Raw genomic sequence first — 8,019 nt, forward strand, 5'->3', positions numbered from 1 at the left:
AGTTTTTGTGGTCTAATACCCAAATTTTAACTATTCATCACTCGAGTATTGGTTTCTAAAATTGATCATATGGCTAGGAAGTTCTTTATATGCTCTTTCCACTCATGTAACTAATTTCTTAATCCTTTACTTCATTGATGATCAGAATTTCTCCCAAAGTTGCTAACTTTTAAGTGAATTTTGGCAGTTTTATAGTCTTGTAGTAAAATTCTCATAACTTTTCGCTCGGTTGCCCGTTTTCAAAAGTTTTTATATAGACGCGAAGCTCTATTCAAGCTCTACGTACGTATGTAATCCTCTTTTGTACAGTCTATATGGATTTAAAACTGTAATTCTCTGTGTATCTCTGTTTTTTATAGACTTCAGGCCATTATTTCTTCTTAAATAATGATTAATTCCTCTTAATCTCTTATCAAAAAGCAAATCCCATGTATCTTATTCTCTTGTAAGTGATTGCTATATTCTTTTACTTTAAGATGTTCTATCCCAATCACCTAATTCGAATGGATGAACCTTACCAACATTCCCCGTATGTTTCCGTTCACATAATCCTGAGTTGGAAGATTTTCTTCCAACAAAGAATTGCCCTCTTGTTTGGAGCTGCAAGACTGGCAGAAATTCTTGCTTCTCCTAAGCCTTTCATATTTCCTTCCATGAATTATGATCTCACCTTTGATGTGTTTATCTTTATCTTAACCTAGGGAGAGAAAGGGAGGTGAGGAGGCTGTGAGGTTTCATACAAGTGTGTTTTGATTCTAAGAAGTGACCGAAGTCAAAACCCCAACTTTGTGTCACAGTGTCTCTCCTATGATGGATTGCAATAGCACCTAAAATAGGTTCTATAGTGCCATCATAAGTAGGACACTGCATACAACATACAACTCTCTCACAGTTAAAACATGGTGCAAGGGGATGAAACTGCAGGTAGAATAGGTCCACAAAGGTATCGCTACTGTAGTGGTGCATAAAAATAGAGTGAGTGGGTTTGGAAAGGAGGAATATTTAGCTACCCTTGATAGTACCATTCCAGGTAATCCCAGTCTAGAATAGGGTCACTCGTATCAATCCACGAAAAGCCCATGCTCATGCTCTGTAGTTATAGTAGAGTCATCCTTCATTCTCTTATTTGACATGTACTTTTCTCACCCAGCCCCTCAAGATGTCTAGTTTCTTCCCTTGTAATCAATCCCCTTTTCAGAATAATAAAAGATCTTGTTTCTATCTGTTTTGGCCTAGAGAGAGAAAATATTCTAGAGAGAGATAATTCAATTTTTAGATATCTTTGGATGAAAAAATATCCTTTCTTATTAAAATAAATTTTTCCCAAAACAAAAGTTTAAAAAGAAATTCCTAAGGTGCATTAGAAATAAATTATAATCTGCACAAAAGACCTTAGCCTAAGGGTCGAGATTTTTTTAAAATTTTGGATTAAGGTTCTTATGGACCAATAAGATTAATCTAAATGTAGGGAGGAGATAAATTGAAGAATAAAAGAAAAACCCCCCAAAAATGAGTAAATGCTCACATAAGATGAAGAGTGGACTAAGGACCAAAGAAAAGATTTAAAAAACTGAATTTTGACACCTCAGAGTGGGGATTTCCCTCATGAAGTAGGCACCTTTTCTTTCATCATTATCTCCAATTTTAAATCAATAAAATGAGATATTTCATCTCTCCTCTCTCCTATTTCAAAACTAGCTCCAAAAAGCAAGCTGAACTGACCCAAAAATGGTCAAAAATCGACCAAACTGATCTGGAAAATTCTAGAATCAATTTGCTTGGTTTGACCGCTCACTTTTTCCTATAAATAGAAGCCTCCCCCTTTGTAAAAGCTTAATGGTGTTTATGCACTGTTACTCTACTCCTGTCCCGAGAGCCATCTACATTGAATTTCTTAATAATTCAATTGTTTTTGGCCTAATCCTCTCCAAAGTGATTTGGTGGCCACTCTTGTTTCAAACGAGAGTAGAACCTTCAATCCCTCAAGCCAAAGGAGAGCTTACAAGCTCCATGTAAGCTAATTTTCTTACTTATTTATGAATTTTAAATCTATGGTTTTCTTGATTTTTTTTGTTTTGCAGTTAATTGAATTAAATTCAAATGCTATGCCTCGATGAAAAGGCCACCCCCTTTTCTTCTTTACATTCCAGTCTTTCTTAATTCTAGAAAGATTAACTAAGAGATTAATTAAACTTTTCTTATTGAATTAAATTCAAATGCTATGCCTTGATGAAAAGGCCACCCCTTTTCTTATTGAGATTTTTAATTGAATTAAAAATCCAAATGCTATGCCTTGATGAAAAGGCCACCCCCTTTTCTTCTTTACATTCCAGTCTTTCTTAATCCTAGAAAGATTAACTAAGAGATTAATTAAACTTTTCTTATTGTTTACTCTCTTAAATTTAGAAAATTGTGTAGATTAGAGTTCTATAAATCTAATTTGGATTAATTTAAGTCAATTAAAGAATGATAAAAATGAGAAATGTCAGCCATAAAAAGGAGGTTATGGCAAAATTTTCCAGAATTTTGTGGAAAAGAAAGTTTGTTTTTATGTTATTCCAAAAGAGTAATTCCCACCATTTTTGCATCTAAAAGAAATATTCTAATTACTCCATGTACATATTCACCTATGAATATGCATGGATATCACTGATATTAATTATTAAAATTATTTTTTATACATAAAAAGATGCATAATGGAATTTTTTTAATTATAAAAGCTTTATTCTCATTAAATTTGTTTTTTATGCATAGAAAGATGCATAATGAATTTTTTTTAATTATAAAAGTGTTATTCTCATTAAATTTAATTTTATGCATAGAAAGATGCATATATACATACATATATATGTGTGTGTGTATGTAAGAGAAACTAAAACAAACTTGAAAAGAGAACAATGTTCAAATTTTATGTATTGCCATATGGATGTACCCTTCTATTAAAACAATTGGACAAATCATCATGTAAGCCACCACTGATAAATGTAATGTATCTATGTCCATAACTACATTTGGTATTTATTGCATAATGTGCTACACTATTTGTATATACATTATCTTTTCTCTTCTCTCCATAAAATTGCATATATGTTTATCACATACATATGTCCTCAAAAAGATAAATACTTGATATAAAAAAGAGATGTTTAAATTAGTTGCCAAAATGATTACAAAAGTGAAGTCTTCATATTATAATCAACCATTAATATTATTTTTGAGTAGTATCCTCTATTGGTTGAGAAGATAAATGTAATGTATATATGTCCACATCTACATTTAGTATTTATTATATAATTGTTGTGCTATGCATCGTCTGCACACTTTTAAGTACACTAGAGAAATCATTGAGCTTCACTTTAATGAAAACCACTCCTTCACTCTCTTCTTCTTGGCCATCTTCTGACATGACATACAAGTATCACAGGAAAGAAGCACAAGAACAAAGTTCTTCACAATGTGAAGTTCCAAGTCCCTACCTCTCACACAACAATCCCTAAGTGCTCCTTACATAGAGTACACACCATAGTGCCATTGGCATGTAGGAACTCTACAACAAGTACAAAAGGTGACTCCACAAGTACCTCCCTAAAAACATTCCATCGAGGAACCACAACCTCGTCCTTGTAGACCGCTAGAAAATCAACCCACACCAAGCGCAAGCCACTAAGGCTATCGAAGGAGTCCATGCTTCCCCACCTCATCAGAGATCCCATGAATCGTTGCAATACTACAAGATTCCCGGAACAACAAAGCATATAAGTGGACTGCAAACTATATAATGACGATGAATGGAGAGAATCATTAGCACAGATTAGAGATCATACGTGTGTTTTTGTTTTTCCAAAAGTGCGAGACGAAGGTGATCAATGTTGGAGTTGAGAACTAAGTGCATAGGGTCCACCACTTGTGGATGGAAGTCTTCATTTAGATAAGACCAAAATACATGTTATTACTGTTGTTCAATAAATGAACTAATGAATATTCAAACATGTTAAGTTCACTTACTGGATCCCAGCAGGGCTACGTCGTCTTCTTTTTTGAACTCTCTGACCCCTGCTCTTTTCTCTCACCATGTGGGCTCACCTGCTCAACACCTCATGCGTGGGACTCATGCTCATCATCCTTAGAGTGGATTTCCTTAGCATCCTCCTCAATTTCATCCCCTTCCCACTCTCGTCTCATGACCTCTTTTTAGGTGTTGTTGTCTCACGGTCGTGGATGATAGAGGCTCCTCGTTTGCTGATTTCTTGCCCTTCTTCTTCTCTCGGGGGCCGATTATTGCTCAGTTCCAGGCTTCTTGCCCTTCTTTGCTCCTGCATTCAACCAACATAGGAACTTTAAACTCCCAAAAAAAAACTTCATAGTTCATACAAATGTGCCACCCTACATAATGAAACGACTCTGAAACTGCTCAGCCTCCTCTGGAGGAAACTTCCCCTCTGGGTAGTCTATCCACCATGGGCACACTATCTAAGTGTCCTTGCCCCATAGCTTGTCAATCCACTCCTTAGGATATAATCCTGTCTCCTTTATCTCGGACTGCACCCATGTGTCTGTGAAGGGTGCTCGAGAACATATACCCAAGCACCTATATATACCCAATTACACACACTATTTCTCCACCACCTACATTAGATTTCTTTTAAAATTTAATAAAATAATAATAACAATAACAATTTATCCACCACCTAATGCGATAAAATAACAATAATAGTATCGTGGCATGCTACTAAATACATGTACAAGAGGCATTGTGCCTTGCACAGCAAGTGTGGTTACCGATCAGGATCCAAGGTGGCACACATTTTCCCTTTCCACCTTACGAATGCCTTCTCAAAGTGAGTCTTCCTGAAAGCTTTGATGGCATTTGTGATACCTACCCCAGAGTCCAGTGCGGCTCACTTGTGTATGCTAACTAGGCGGGTGAGCTCGTCTCCAACTATACTTGGTCAATTGGAACCAATACATTGATGATGTATCCACACAAAGAATGCTCTGTCAAATGGAGAAATCTGGGCATTCCTTATAGCAAACTTGCCACCTGCCAGTATGTCAAGGAGCCTACATTTCCTGCAGTGTGGAACTAGCATTATGTTTCTACCCACATATAAAAATGATTTTAATGTGCCGAGAGAATTAGAGATCTTACTCTCCATCTGGAATATGTGTTCGAGCGATCTCTGCTAGCTTGGGAGTAGTGAATTTGCTAGCCTTTTCACCCCAACCCTGGTAGGAGATCACTTTCTTGAAAAACTCTTTGCCTAGTCGGGGGGTTGGCAATTTGTGTTAACTCATGTCCCCTCTTTGTAAATTGCACCTCCATCTCCTTGAGGGCATCTTTGTAATTCTTGTCCAACATTTCTACATTCAGAAAGTATTCTCTACTCCCTTCTTTGGTACGTGGTATCAAACTCTGACTGCAATGCATTTATGTTTAAGAAACATATTTCAAAATAAAAACATGGCTTTATTGTGGTATGAGAACGAGGCGTGCACATACCTTGAAAACCAATTGTGAGAGGAGTGCCATGGGAAGCTTCAGCCACTTTGATACGTTAGGTCCCCAATGAGTAATAGCTTTCTCGGCCCATGCATGATCCGCGTCATTGAACTTTGATAACAACAATTGTGGATTGGCAAGGCCCACACGCTGCATCATAAATATATCATGTGTCGTTGTGTTCGGCACAACATAAACGGTAGGGACCCTAGCAATTTTACATCATGCATAATAAATAAGGTAAATGATGACATATAAGATGTTTGTTCATTTGAATCACAAAAAGATAAGATAAAATCCACTTACTTGTTTATCATACGTAGCACCAACAAGAACTTTGCCTCCTCCTCCTCAAGGGATCAGACCACTTTACAAATCACCTTGGAAGCCTTTTCTCTTTCAACTCAAGTGGTTTTTGCCCATTTCAGACATGCTTCGAGTCAATGGTTGCCATCCTAGACAACAAACATCTTCCCAACCATGTGTTTCTATCCTTCCATGTGCTCTAGTATTGTGTCAAACTCTGTTGACAATGATAGGTTGACTAACTTTGCTTCGACAGTCGAATGGAAAGGGCTCTTGACCAGGGAATCCCTTAGAGATAATGAACACCGCCATTGTTGACTAGTATGTGCTCTCTTCCATGATTTTAATTAACCCTTTGATGGAATCTTCATTCGTATGGATTGCTAGGATTGCAAGGAGGTGACAAAGAGGCACTCTAGAAGGCGGTTACGATTGTCAACCAAGTGGTCCTCCACCCAATTCACGGAGATGTGTCAATCAACCCCTTAACTAAAACTCTCCTTTATGAACTCCACTTCTTCGGCAATCGTGGCATTACTATGCTAGCAACATGATTGTTGGTGGGCGTTGCAAGAGCAACCCTCACAACCAACTACAATTGAGAGGTGTTGGTTACCTTGCTTGATGTGGCAACTTGTGACATGCCCACTTCATGTGATACTGCGATCTCATCTTGATTTTCGGTGAAGCTCTTCAATTGTAAATGCATTCGGGGAGGCATTTTCCATTGAAGCAGAGGGCAACTAGTGACATGCCCACTTCTTGTTATACTCTGATCTCGTCTTGATTTTCGGTGAAGCCCTTCGATTGCATTCGAGGAGGAATTTTTGGTTGAAGGAGAGGGTGTGTGGAGGAGGAGGGCACTTGTGAGGGGGGAGCGCGTTGAGGGTGAGCGCTTGTTGTTGAGAGGGGGGCACATTGAGGGCAAGTGCTCCTTGTTGTTTGAGAGGGGGGCGCGTTGAGGGGGAAGGGCTATTGTGAGGCCTCATATCGCTATCTAATAATTTCAAAAGCCATTAGACAATGATAGCGAGCGTTGCATGGCATGCGTGGCAAGCACAGACCAGACGGCGCTGCCATGTGTAATGCCTGAGCTCAAGCATTACACATGGCATTCTTACGTGGATTGTGTAATGCCTGAGCTCAAGCATTACACATGGAATGCCTACATGGATTGCACTAAGCTCAAGCATTACACATGGCATTCTTACGTGGATTGTGTTGAGCTTGGGCATTACATGTGGTAGCCACCGTGGATTATGCAGTTACACATGGCATGCTTACGTGGACAATGTAGTCCACATAGACATGCCATGTGGTCGAGCATTATGCATGGCGTACTACCACGTGGACTGCGCTATCCACGTAGGAAGTGGATATATATATATATATATATATATATATATATATATCCTCTTGGGATTCTCTATAATGCTCTATGATCCTCCCAAGATGCTCTATGATGTTACTAGCTACAATCCCAAGATCTCTAAGACATAATGGGCCAATGTTTGAGCAACCTTAAAGTAGGTTCACCATTATCTCCCTCTTACACTCCGTAGTTTTTTTAAATATAGAGTACTAGTTTGCTTTTGTGGGGAATGGCAAAGAACACATTACTTTTTGCAAATATGTAAAAAGATTGGCATACACCAATGTGTCTTAAAGCGCTTTTGCTTTAAGAGGGGGAGGAGTTTTATATACTTGAGGACTCTCTTTTAGTTGATACTTCGTTAAACTCAAACCCACAATGAATAGCCATCTTAAATAGCCCGCCCAGAGGATTTCCAACTCAGTCTAATGTGATAGATTTATGTAGCCCCTTACAAGATAACAACAAAACTGGTGCATCACCCTTATCCACTGTGCAAGAGGAGATTGTAAGAGCATTTTGAAATACCTTTGGAGCATGAAGAAGGGAAACACATTAACAAAGTTTTTGTTAAATGTCAAAGATGTTATCAAGGCCGTAGAGATTCCTAGGAAATATAATGGAGACTTTGCATTTGAGTTCCCACACCAACCACCACGGGAACATGTTCAGGAATAGACTCCATGGAGCATAAGTATGATGCCCACTGGTGGTCAAAGCCGCAAACCTCTAGCATTGCCTTCTATGGAGTGTGTCAGAGAAGCCATTGCCTAGGTAGTTTGAAGTGTGTGAATGAACTTTGCCCACATTTAAAGAACCACAAGGTGTCAAATAAATCACA

The 8,019-nt window shown here is 38.2% G+C and overlaps 1 long non-coding RNA gene across 1 annotated transcript; it reads right to left on the minus strand.

The window, feature by feature from the left end:
- Positions 1–3,601: 3,601 nt before the first annotated feature.
- LOC147637056 (uncharacterized) lies at positions 3,602–6,967 on the minus strand. The gene is made up of 3 exons (XR_015266144.1): positions 5,501–6,967; positions 4,006–4,313; positions 3,602–3,918 (listed from the first exon to the last, which is right to left on the minus strand). It is a non-coding gene; the product is annotated as an uncharacterized LOC147637056 (long non-coding RNA).
- Positions 6,968–8,019: the final 1,052 nt, after the last annotated feature.

This window comes from Cibotium barometz, chromosome 7 (genome assembly GCF_041138505.1).
Source record: "Cibotium barometz isolate CiBa-2024 chromosome 7, ASM4113850v1, whole genome shotgun sequence".
Classification (NCBI taxonomy): Eukaryota; Viridiplantae; Streptophyta; class Polypodiopsida; order Cyatheales; family Cibotiaceae; genus Cibotium; species Cibotium barometz.